This window comes from Diplotaxodon limnothrissa, linkage group LG16 (assembly GCF_057381915.1).
Source record: "Diplotaxodon limnothrissa isolate DT_005_m linkage group LG16, D_limnothrissa_male_GT1.1, whole genome shotgun sequence".
Taxonomy (NCBI): Eukaryota; Metazoa; Chordata; class Actinopteri; order Cichliformes; family Cichlidae; genus Diplotaxodon; species Diplotaxodon limnothrissa.
This window is the reverse complement of record NC_140611.1, coordinates 11,510,637-11,523,943: the sequence shown is the minus strand read 5'-3', so window position 1 is coordinate 11,523,943 and position 13,307 is coordinate 11,510,637. Positions and strand designations below refer to the sequence as shown.

The following is a 13,307-nucleotide window of genomic DNA, read 5'->3' as shown; positions in this document are numbered from 1 at the left end:
GATGAAACTAAGGCACTTGTTGCCACAGTAGCAAAGCACATCAAACTAGGGAAAAAAGAAAAACAGTGTCTGCGATGTAAAAGAGAATGTTTGTGACCCAAACTGAGAGAAGTTGTCCCAAAAATCCTCAGTGCAACTTTGGATTTAATAGTGATCCTTCAACTCTAACTGGCTTAGAAGCTTTTGTGGTTGGAATCCACATCTAGAGATGCAGCTTTTCGTTTTTCATTTAGGATGTTTTTGGCAACAGCACTTTGTAAAAAACTGGCCAAACACTTAAGCAGAAAAAAATAAACACCTGTGTATAAATCAAACATTTTTTGTGGGCACAGTTTTAAATTCAGAACAGCAAGAAATCAAATTCAATGCTGTTGCTGAACAGTAATACTCTGAAATGTCACAGACAGAAGAGTATATTAGTCACAATGTGAATATCACACAATTCTTAGATATGCAAAATATTTCCTGGTCACGATGTATCATTGCAGCCATAATCAGACAAATGTTCTAGTGCATCAAACTACTCTTCCAGTCCTCTTCACACATTATATTTATCACCTCCATCTGAAAATGGGGGAAACCACAGATATTGTCAGTGAATAATAAAGAGGCAGGAATTTTTCCAGGTGATGAAGACACTGAGTATTTTTATGTGTTAAGTTTGGCTTAAGTCAGCTATAATAACCTAAAAGTCCTTTTAAAATATTCAAAGACAGACAACGTCATAGTTTGATGTAACAATACTAACTCCGAGTTAAAGACAGCATCAGTGACGCTAAAAGTAAGCAACAAGCATATAATATCAACACTACATATACATGAAGATAAAAGCATAAAGTGACACAACAACAGTCACAACAGTTTTTTAACAACAGTTAAAAAAGCACTTGGGCTTAGCCGTTTATTGACTCTAACACTGAATGCTGAATGTGGCTGTAGATGTCATTGTTGCTTCTTGCTGCTCTAGAAGAGTCATTTAAAGCAGCAACATCGTGACATCATGTCCTTATGGAAATGTCTCCCGGTGAGGCCCCTCCCTGTCCGGGTGACATCAGCCGGAGCTCGGCTGCTTTCCTCCAGGAGTCCTCGGTGTAACCGCACATACACATCCAGCGCTGCCACCGGGAGAGCTCGACGGAAAGGGCGCCTGCTCGGCTTTTCTAACCGCTTTTCTTCATGGGACAAAACAATATTAATACTCCCCTGCCAGGTAAGCTTCCATCTTTCTTTCGTCTTCGTTTGCCTCCGCGTCAGTTAGAAATGATTTTTAAGAGACAATTATGCTCTACCTGAGGGCGGCAGTTTAAAAGCAGCAACTTTTTCTTCTTCTTTTTTTATGAACCTCAGCGTGGAGAGTGGTGCTTACATTTGGGCTGTTAGGGGAGAAAACGTTCTCACTTAAACAGTTACACGGCTTTATTTGGCTTGTTCTCCCCGTCTCGCTGTTTCCTATCTGTGAGTGCAACTCTATCATACCTGCCTAATAACTACAGTAACGGGTCTTTCCGCCGTTCATGTAGCGGTTCTTTTGCCTCGTTTGCGCTGCTAAAAGTCATGTGTGACTCGTCTTCAAGTGTAAATCCGTCTGAAACACAGCTAAAGCCTCGGTAAGCTGTAATAACTGTCGGATAGTGAGCTGTAGCAGTGTTACAACCTGATAGTCTCACTGTATGCTAATGTTTAGTTCCTAGCTCAAATAGGGCTGTGGGTGCGTGTACTGTGGGTGGTGGTGGTGGTGGTGGTGAGGGGGTCACACTGGTTTCCATGACAACACATTAACCACAACACTGATTGCGACTGAAGATTTGACACCAGCACCTCCACCACAATCATCATCCTCACAATAACTACAAGTTGCAGTTTTCTGGGTCAGAGCTTTCACACAATGCACACTGGGTCATCAGCCTTGCTCCTGCATTGGCGTCCCTGACCTCCAGGGCCCTACGTGCCCCATGTATCATTCCTCCACCTACTCACCACCTGGACCAGTAGATCAGAGCTTTACTGGCCCCCTTAATTTTCACTGGCCCAAGGGGAGAAAAATCCACCCCATCACTACAGAAAACATTTGACTGTAATGCAGTCCTAGCACTAGCCCCACTCTAGAGCTCCCATGGGTCATTAGAAACTCTTTTGTTTGTATAATTTTGTTGTATAAAATGTAAAAATGCTGCGTTTAAGAAAAGCTCATCACCAGTAGGATTCATTTTATTTATTTATTTAATTTTTAGAAAGAGGGGCAATACATATTAATGAACATTTTAACAAATGTAAATATGCCACATTATAGCCTTGGGCTAATTTCCATCTGCAGACCCTCTGGCAGGTTGGTGTTAAACACAAGTTAGTAAAAACATACAGAGACACTATTTACAGGTCATGTGACAAGGACAAAAACAGTGATCACATTATACTAGAACAAACAATGACAAGGAGAGTGGACGCATAGGACAGTATAGATAACAATAACGGAAACATCAATTATATTGCACAAACCCCAGTATTGTACATGCCCTGACCATCGTGATATTGCGTTCACCCATTGCACTAACAGTTGTTTCCCTTTTTGTAATACACTAACTCTTTTTCCCTTCCAATATAAAACATGATTATTAAACATGATTACATGTTTGTGTGTCCCTCAGCCGCCCTTTTAAGTGACTCTTAAAGATGGGTAGACTTGTACTTTCCCTCACTGACAGTGGAAGACTATTCCAGAAGCTCACTCCCTGATATGACAGAGCATTCTGTGAAAAGGTGGTCCGCCTGAATGCCAGTTCACAATCACCTCTAACAGTGGCTCGAGTCAGTCGAGACCCGGCAACACTGCTAGACTTTTGTTTAATAAAATCACTCATTGGTGGAGGCGCCAGACCATGTATAACTTTGTATATTAGACAGGCAGATTTAAATAATTTGAAATTAGTAAAATTTAAAAACTTGTATTTTTCTAAAATTTGACAATGGTGATATGAAAAAGGTTTTTTATCTAATATTTTCAATGCTCTTTTGTAGCATTTGTACAGGTTTTAAAGCTATGGCAGTTTCTAGATACTTGCTCAATGTTGTCACCCTTTTGTTATCTGCATCTAGTGAAGCCAGTAGGTTCTAGGACACATACAGGCAAAATATGTCCTGTGCAAATCTCAGTCTGATGTCCAATGGAACAAAAATGAACAACCCACAAAAACATTAGGTGAAAAGCAGAGTTATGTTATCTGAATTCCAACAGAATTTAGATAACATAGTGCTGAATTCCCCACTTGTGTGTTTCATAAAGTACTTTATTTATACAGTAATGCAAGTCCATCCTGCAGTGGATCCTACACAAGTAAAAACAGTTTGACTGAAGTATTACAGCAGTAATAACAAAACAGAAAATAACTGGAGTTCATTCATATATGTACAGTATAAAGGATGGGTGTAGTTTCTGGGTATTAAAAGTAAAAACAATATGAAAGTGCCTTTTTAATTGCCAGCCGGGCCATGGGCTGTGGTTGTTTTAGTTCTCTATGCGTCTCTATGATGGACCTCAGCCCTGACTAGCGTAACCTCATTTTTTGTGGTCACCATTATTTCCGATCATCTTAAATAAAATGTGTCAACACTTGTTGAGCATCACTTCGAAGCTGTTTGGGAGTCATCTTGTTCTTTCAAAAATGCAGTTCGAATAAAATGCTTCTCGGGGAGTCCAAGGTTAGCTTAAGTTATTTAGCATCACAGGTGACTTTGTGATCATAACTGGTAGAATAATTGCTAACTTTACACATATTTTATGATCTCTTTGCTACATTGGGGCATTTGTTATCTGGAACCCAGCCCTTACCACCCCAGGTAAAAGTAGCCTAATCTTAATCTTGAGAAATATGTAAAGAATCTTGAGATAATTTAATATGCCAACAAAAACAGCATGCTAGCTTTTTCTGATCTCGAATCTGTATAGTATTAGTGAAAGACTGATCATCACTCACTCAAGACAGCTGAACAGACTTAATTGTCACAAAAATAAGAGATCTGTTTCTGACAGCTTAGACAATTACATGAAAAATAGATTCAGCGCTAAAAAATAAGCAACTACAGTTTACTAGCTCATACTTTAATAGTTAATAAAATAATTAAACTTTGGCAAATATGCATCCCAAAAGTCTCTGTAGAGAATTATTTTTGTTTTTGTCATTTTCTCCGTGTATACACTAGGGCTGCCACAAACGATTATTTTGATAGTCGACTAGTCACCGATTATTTTTGCGATTAGTCGACTAATCAGATCATCATCCATTGGACGTACAGCTTATTGCACCAGCAGCATCTGGTCTTATATAACTATCATTAGCTTACAGCTTGAAGTGTTTGTGCTAACTAAAAATAAAGACAAGATGGTAGTTTATTAATTTTTAATGAAATTTGCAGATTGTTTCGGTGAAGTTTAATAAACTCCTTGCTTTCTAAAATATAACAGGACACCGGAGTATATTCTCCAGCGTCTCACACTTCTGATAATCAGCTGTCTGCTTGACAGTTTTAGCTGTGCAAAAACTATACCTTTAATCTCAGCCAAACCGATTTACTCAGGAACAAATAAAATACTGAAAAAAGCCAAACAATAACATTTAAGTTATCTAAGTGACTTATATATATGTTTAACCTGACTAGCGAAAGACGGCGGTGGGTTTGAAAACGATTTGCCGGGAGTCCGGTGTTCTCACGGCTCTAGTTAGCCTTGCCCCCGCCTAGCTAACGAGCTAGTGGGTAACAGACGTCTCCGAAAACGTCGGAGCGCTTTTGAAAATATGTGGTGTCTTGATAAACTGAGCAGATATTTGAGGTTTACACAGCTACATTCTCGCCTGAAAATATGTTAAACGTTTATTTTGTGACCCAGAAAGAATAATAAGAGTAAAGTTAAAACTAACTAGCTGCCGCCATTGTTGACAGCTGCGCTATGAATTCTGGGACACAGCTTCTTCTTCTTCGGGGTTTAACGGCAGCTGGCATCCTTGTACATGCAGTGCTGCCATCTTCTGTTTCAGTCCGTTATTACACTCTTAAATCCTACTACTCATTCCTGCGTCCTTTGTGATCTTACAAAGCTTCAAACGATGCGTCGACTATTAAATTAGTCGTCGACGATTTTAATAGTCGACATAATCGTGACTAGTCGACTAATCGTGGCAGCCCTAGTATACACAGTATATGAGAGCATATAAGGTGGCATGGTGTGTGATGTGTACATATATAAATGCACTGAGTGTGTAAATATTGAGCTCTCTGAGCTGATTATTTAAGCACACCTGGTGTGTAATGGGTTGATGTGGCACAGTGTGCTATTTACTTCTCTGTGCTGAGAGTCCGATCAGCTATTTACATTTCCAGAGTCACTTTGTCTGTGTGGTGTACTGGTGGTGGCTCCTTGACGTTCTTAACAAATGCCACTTTGTAGAATCACTCTCTTTTTTTTTTTTGCATCTTTAGTGCTTTTCCCTTTTTGTCAATAGGAAGGCTGTTTTTTTTTGTCAGTGAGTCATGTTTCAAATGAAATCAGATGATTCTTTTACTGGGTTGAAAAATCGCTACAAATGAATTAACGCCCACTTTGGATTTAAATAACACTTCAGAGCAGTCTTTCTAATGTTCTTTTGTAATCACTTGTACGTCACGTCTCAAAGCGCAAATAGTGTTTTACTCTGAGTGTGATTTCCTTGTCATCTGTTGACATCATGAAAATATAGTCAAATTTCATTCACATCTCTATTGCTTTGAGCGTCATACCTGCTGATAAGTTGATATAAAAATAGAGCATGAAAAGATCAACAGATTAAAAGAAGTCCGCAGAATAGCTCTGTTACGAAAGCTTGTTTTCTTTTTTACATATTTGGTTAATCTGTGAGCTGCTGGTACATGGATTTTAAAGCCAGTTGCCTCCTGTCTCCTGCTGTAATGTTCTCTGTGTAAGGAAGGGAAGAGGGTAAGTTTATTTACAAGTAAGGTTACAAGTTATAGTTTTTACACAGCTGAATAAACGTCAAGCAGACAACTGATTATCAGAAGTGTGAGATGCTCGAGAATATACTCCAGTGTCCTGTTATATTTTAGATAGCAAGGAGTTTATTAAACCGAAACAATCTGCAAATTTCATTAAAATTTAATAAACTATCATCTAGAGCAGGGCGATATGGCCAAAAATATTTATCACGATATATATTTGAAAATTTGCGATAACGATATAACCGACGATATAATTGATGCGAGACAAAATACAACTCCACAACATTACTAGCGCAAAAAGACAACCTTCCATTTATTTTCACTTAAACAAGAAGCTGGTTTTTATGTACATTAAAGCTTTATAAAAATTTAACAGTGCAAATGCAAATTCCTTGCTGAAAGTTTAACCAAAAGGCATTTCCAGTAGAAATGGGCTGACATATCCTGAGCATAACCATGTATAATATCCACTGAAGTTAAAAAGAGGTGCTTTGCAACATTAAACTGCAGTGTGCAGTACGCATTTTTCGGACCATAAGGTGCACGGGATTATAAGGCACATTAAGCGAAACAAAGCAGTCAGATAAATCAAACTTTATTAAACTCATTCTTCTTGCTTCCTCCACTTCTGTACCATTGATTCATTAATGTTGAATTCTCTGGTAGCTGCTCTATTCCCATGTTGTTGCAGTATATTAATGACTAACCTCGTATTGTGGATGGATTAGCTCAGTTGTTCTCCTGACTGAAGTTTGGTCCGTTTACAGTATCCTGCCATGCGATTGCATTTGTCTCTAACCATGAAGAACCTTCACGTTAACTTTTATAAGTGGAAAAGTGTTAGTGTTCGTCCTCCAGCTTCACTGTTTATGTTATGCTAACATAGCTGTGTCGCTAGCGATCACGTAGCACATCATTATATACCAGCTAGCCCAACTTCAGTAACCCTACAAACGTCACTGCTGTTTAGTTTCCTGTCTTCATTTATGTTGGAAGTGATAGCAGAGCTGTACGTTTGATTTTTTTCAGAAATCTCTCTGTCAGAACGTGCTATATCATGCTTAGGTAACTAGCGAAACTAGCGAGCTAACTTCCGCTAGCTTCCTGCTAACTTCTAACTCCGTTAAATGTAATAACTTTTGTTTTCATGGATGCCTGGAAGTTAAACTTTATAGTTACCCCTGGTAAAGCAGCAATGCTGATCGTTTTATTAAAGATGAAAGAATTTAGACAGTTTTTAACTCTAAGTGATGCTGCAGTGTTGTTTGACCTGAAGTATACGGAGTTTAGGACCCAGATTACTCCCAGATTTAAGAGCGTCTTAGTCCGACAAATATGACAATAACAACGGCCGCTTGCATGTTCTGCAAAAAAATGTGCTTTGTTGTGTATCTGACGGACAAACACCAAACCAGTTCCACATCGCAGTTGCACCATTTTTACAAACCAATTCCGGTTCATCTGTTTCACTCAACAATTGGCCATGTGCGTATGAAAACAAAGGCACTGCGCATGCGCGCTTTACTCCCATTCTATCGCGATATTTCATTTTCCTATCGTTGCCTAACATTATACCGGTATTACCGTGAACGGTATAATATGGCCCAGCCCTACTATCATCTTGTCTTTATTTTTAGTTAGCACATACCTTAAACACTTAAAGCTGTAAGCTAATGATAGTTATATAAGAGCAGATGCTGCTGGTGCAATAAGCTGTACGTTTTACGTCCAATGGATGCATGATCTGATTAGTCGACTAATCGCAAAAGTAATCGGTGACTAGTCAACTATCAAAATAATCATTTGTGGCAGCCCTATTTACAAGTGCATTACATATTGCATTAAAACAAAAATTGCCCAAAAATATGAACTTTTTTTAGGACTGCTGTTAGTTTACGAGACAGTGTTCATTGGGGCAGATGGGTTCCCCTCCCTGAACTGGGATCTGCTGGAGGTTTCTTCCTGCTAAAAGGGTTTTTTTCTTCCCCACGGTCGCCAAAGTGGTTGCTCACAGTGGATTGTTTCATTGTTATGGGTTTCTCTGTATTATTGTAGGCTCTTTATGTTACAAAATAAAGTGCTTTGAGGCAGCTGTTGTTGTGATTTGGTGCTATATAAATAAAATTGAATTGAATTATTCAGACTGCTACAATGTTTGAAGTTTTCTTTTTTTTTTCTCCATAGTTAACAAGTACAATGAAAGCACAGAATCCAACAGCGTATCAGTCCATCTTTAAATAGTCACTGACTACACTGCCCTGTCTGTAACTTTCCACTCCAAGCATACCACTTTCCCCTTATACACATTTCTCAGAGCACAATATAAAACCTTTATAAATATATAAAGCCAAATGATCTTTGTTGCTTTGATGAGAATATCTACCATTTTACTGGGGACTATTTTGAGTGAGGGATTAATGCATCTTTGTGACAACACGATGGGGTATGTGTGATTAAGTCAGAATAACTACTCTGTGTGTGTGTGTGTTTATCGTAATTAATGAACTTGTCACCCAGTGCAACATTATGGCTCACTAATGTATTTTTAATAGTTTTTGGATGATAGTGGAGGTCTGTTACACAGAGAAATAAGATATGCATGCACAATATTTAAGTATAAAAAGAGACATTTAGAATATTACCAGAAGTTTGAGAGGTGGAAAACAAATCTATGAATTAAAAAGGACATTACTGAAAAACTCTAAATATTTCTGTAATGTATTTGAAGTGTGCGGCTTACGCAAAACTAAGTAAACAGCATCCTCTACAGCAGCTTCTGAATCCGAAGCGACCATACCACGTGTGTTATTATTTCATTCCAGGCTACCCTTCCTTGTCTCAGACATTTCTGTGAGCCACACTGCAGATACACCAACAGTCATATGGCTGATTGCAGTGTAAATTTGATTTGTGGTGCGTGACTGAGGTTGACGTGGCTCAATGTCGTTTTGTTTGTTCTGGACATTTCACCCAGAGCAAAACTTACTTCATCTTTCTGTCACTGGGAGGCCCGGTCTTGTGTTTCAGCTGGACTTGTACGGACTTCATTGTGTGAATGAATACATGTGATTCCAGATAAGCGTCACCCCCACCCCTCCCCTCCTTCCCTCTCCCCTCCAGGGGTGAACGTGCGTGTCCTGGTGTCGCTCTAGCTCAGTTCCAGCTGATTACAGCATGAGTTATGACAGCATGGGCACTGCTGCTGTTGGCATTAGACAGGCAGCTGGTCCTCACCTCCATCCCCCACCCAGCAGCACAGGGCCACCATCATCAGCTTTACTTGTCAGGGATTGAAGCCAGCCTTTATATCAGGGGTGAGTCATACTGGAGCTCGGTCTTTTCCTAACTACCTCCCCTCTTTTCACGCTCAGCATCAGCTGGCGCTTAGAGTGAGTGTTCCACTGCTGCACGAGAGTCATCGCCACCTGTTATCAAGAAGGAAACACAGTGTTTATCAGATTGATTTTCTTCAAGGTTTTTAAACCTTGCTGTATGACAGTCTGTGTGAACATCAGTGTCCCTGCAATATTGTTTGGTATTCAGAACTGCAGCACATTAGAGGTGACTCCAAGGATGGCAGTGTCTGATGGTCAGACATTTGTGTTAGTTCTGAGAGGAGTGTGACATTTCTGACAGGAATTCAACAACATGTGAGGTACATGGCGAGTGTACAGAGATCTAAAACACCCTGTAAATCTGTTTAGATTACACAGTACTTTGTCTGATGAGATGCTAATTGGGCCTCATTAGAGTGACAAACTCTGTGTGGCTTGTTGATTTTCTAGCCTTCCTGAGTGGTTATTAAGACTGTAAAAGTTTTGGAAACTGTTCTTTTTTGTAGGAGATAACATGAACAAATGTTTTTCACAATAAACATTTGCTGTTGGCTTAATGGGACTTCACACAAGAATTGACTAGCAGCGATTTAGTGACCAGAGACCTATGGCCCTATGGCAGAGCTTCCCTGGTATGTCCTCTTTTCTTCCCGATATACACTTGCAGACCTGCAGGGACACGTGAGGTGGGCTAGATGGTCAGAAACGCCTCATAATGAGGGCACGCCACTGTCCCTCATCATGACCACATATTGTTTTCATTTGTATGTGTATATATTGTATTTACACATATATACAGCAAAAAAGCTCCATGGCGGAGTTTGGAGTCTGACTGTTTGAGGCTGTGGACAGGTGTCTTTTATACAGATGATGAGTTCAAACAGGTGCCATTCATACAGGTAACGAGTGGGGGACAGAAAAGCTTCTTACAGAAGACGTTACAGGTCTGTGAGAGCCAGAGATTTTCCTTGTTTGAGGTGATCAAATACTTATTTTCCACCCTGATTTACGAATAAATTCTTTACAAATCCTACCATGTGGATTCATGGATTTTTTTTTCACATTCTGTCTCTCACAGTTGAAGTGTACCTCTGGTGCAAATTACTGACCTCTGTCATCATTTTAGGTGGGGGAACTTGCACAATCGGTGGCTGACTAAATACTTTTTTGCCCCACTGTATCTTTTAATATCAAATGACCATATATACATTTAGTATTTATACTGTTTGTATTTATAGTACAAATACTGTAAAAAAAATAGAAATTACCATACAGTATTTGCAATATTTTGGTTGAATTCCTTTTTAGTTAAAGGAAATTCTAATAGCCACCCATTTTGCAGTTTACAAGTGGACCCTGCTACAGCTAAGCAGCACTTTTTATTTAACATGCACTTTTACAACTATTTTTAAGCTACATCCATAACATTAGTAATTGTATTACCTTAGCCTGCTGTTTTACACAGTCTGGCCAGTTAACAGAGTTAGAAAATAGCAAGTTTCCTTGTCATTGTTTTCTAGCTGAAATTCTTAAAGTATCACCTCTCCAGGGACCATGGAATAAGTGGGAAATCTACACTTTAGCTCCATCATAACCACAACCCCCTATGAAACCCTACAACACAACCTACAGTGTAGAATGTAACTGTCGCAGCCTGCTAGTATTGTGATCGATCTGTTCAGTTCATCAATTAATACTGTGAGTGGGAAACATGACCAAACTAATAAACGATCATGGTGGACTGAAGGACTGTTTGACGTGTCCATCAGTGTGATTTTTAGGATGTGTAATATAGATTCAAGCTTCACAGCTTACATATCATTGGCTTCAGTCTGTGGACTTGTTAAAGAAAGCAAAAGGGAATGAAGTGTGTGTGTGTGGGGGTGTGTGTTGGGGCTAGGGTATATGGGTTTGTGTCTGTGTGTGTGCTGCCATTGTATTCAGGATCGTGACAAGACTGGTAACACTGAAAACAGCCCAGTGAATTTGCTGGTAAAGGCAGAGAGTGACAGTTAAAGCGTGATCTCTAACCTCGTCTTTGTCGTCAGAAGAATACATTTTCCTCTTTTTCTCCCTCCTCCTTCACTAGAATAGTGCATGATTTCATTTGAAGCTTGGCATTCCTCGCATTCCTCCATACTTTTCTTTCCTGCAGCTCCATTCCACCTTGGTGTGTTTATATAGTGAAGTGAAAGACTGGATGATAGAGGCATCTGCTGCAGCAGTGACACATCACACAGAATACTTTTGTGGTGTCAGAAGAAAACTGAACTGGTATCTACAACTAATCTTTATCCGTAAATATGTGCTTAAGAGAATGCACCCGGGACTGCCAGAGACAGAGGAGTTTGGAGTCAAAATATTCAAACATGCACGGTTTATTGCCCCTGGTCATCATCGCAGTACTCTAAGGAAAGTCTGTGAGCCAGCACAATCAGGCAATCAGGAGTTCTGGCTTGGAGAGTTCTGTTAGTCAAAAAACAGAAATAACAAATAGAGTTCATAAAACAAGAGTAATGACGGTATGAGACACCTAACTCAGTGCAGGCTCAATGAGTTGAGCAGATTCCTTCTTTGGTTTTTAGGTGATAGCTAAAACTGTTTCCAGACAAACGCTTTACTGCAGTTTGTCTGTTAATCAGCAAGATTGAAAGAAAACTACCAGGCTGAATTTCTTTCAACCTGGTGGAGTGGTGGAGCATCGGCAAGATGAGAAGTCTGAACCAGGGATGGTTCTAAAGTCTGAGTGCTGATTAGATCATTAAGCCGTTGGTTAACAGGAAATCCATTGACAGCTATTTATTTACTAGTAATTTGGTCATCTTCCTGGTTCCAGGAATTGCGTATACAAATTTAAACTAAAACAAGTGAATGTCAGGTATTTTTGAAATGGTGCTCGAACCGGTGCTTAAAGAATGGAAAACACAAACTTTGTCCAAAAACCTCTCATGTTCAGCTGTTTTTTTGTAAAAAGATAACAATGTTAGCCTTTTCTGTAGCTATAGGGCATATAAGGTATCACTCCTGGCTGGAAGCAGTGCTTAAACAATGGAATAAACACAAACCTCTCATATTTAGCTGTTTTCCACTTTTCCTTTGGTCGTTTTAGCCTTTTTGGCCAGGGTGAAGGGAGTATCTGCCATCAAACAAGAAGACAGCCGCATGTAGCTATGATGATGTTTGCTAGTTCACCTTACATGCATTAATGTAATAACGTGGTTAGCCTACTCAACGTAAATTACACACGGACGACATTAAGCTACTCACCCAAAGAAGAACGGCTGCTGCTGCCATCATCATCCGTCATCATTTCTGCTACACTGGCAGGGCTAGGGGCCAGGACTCTCCTCTTCGGGTTCTTGGGGGATGTTGCTAACTCCGGGTCCGATAACAGGCAACCCACCCGCAGTAGATGTGCTCGGTGTGAGGTCTTGCAGCAAGCTATCAAATACGGTGCATTTCTCAGCTTTTTTAAAAACGCTATGCGTTGCCAGGTGTTTCATCAGATTCGAGGTGTTACCTCCTTTGCACAGTATCAGCTTAAAGCACTTGTTGCAGGCTGCTGAGTTGGCATCTTTTGCTGTGAAGTACAGCCAGACTTTTGACCACTTCGCCTTGGGCATTTTTAATCTGTAGCTCTGCTCTAAAAGAACGTACGTACCTGGGCCCGCCTACTATCTTTGGAAAGGTAAAATGATTGGCTAGAATCCAAAGTGTACGACATCTCAGGAAAAAAAAAAGCACCAAAATAAAGCACCGAAATGTACGCTGCTTTTCGGTCTGGTTACTACTGTTTATGTCAGAACCCATCCCTACCTATATAGCAGCACTTTGTCCTAATTTCAATAGCACAGAGCACTGCTTACACTAGTGTTATTACTGTATCTTTAAGCAGATTTCTTGGTGTGATGTAAATTCTAGTGGTCATTGTTACACCCCGGCCTAGGCAACCGGCGTGCAACGTATGAAAATAAAAATAAGAAAAAA

At 39.8% G+C, this 13,307-nt stretch overlaps 1 protein-coding gene across 1 annotated transcript in view; it reads left to right on the top strand.

The window, feature by feature from the left end:
• Positions 1 to 1,110: 1,110 nt before the first annotated feature.
• Positions 1,111 to 13,307, top strand: part of LOC146615801 (SH3 domain-binding protein 4) — a 49,541-nt gene continuing 37,344 nt past the window's right edge. Inside the window, exon 1 of the mRNA XM_085374705.1 lies at positions 1,111 to 1,210. The gene's annotated coding sequence lies outside the window, so the exon portion shown is untranslated. The remainder of the gene's footprint in view (positions 1,211 to 13,307) is intronic.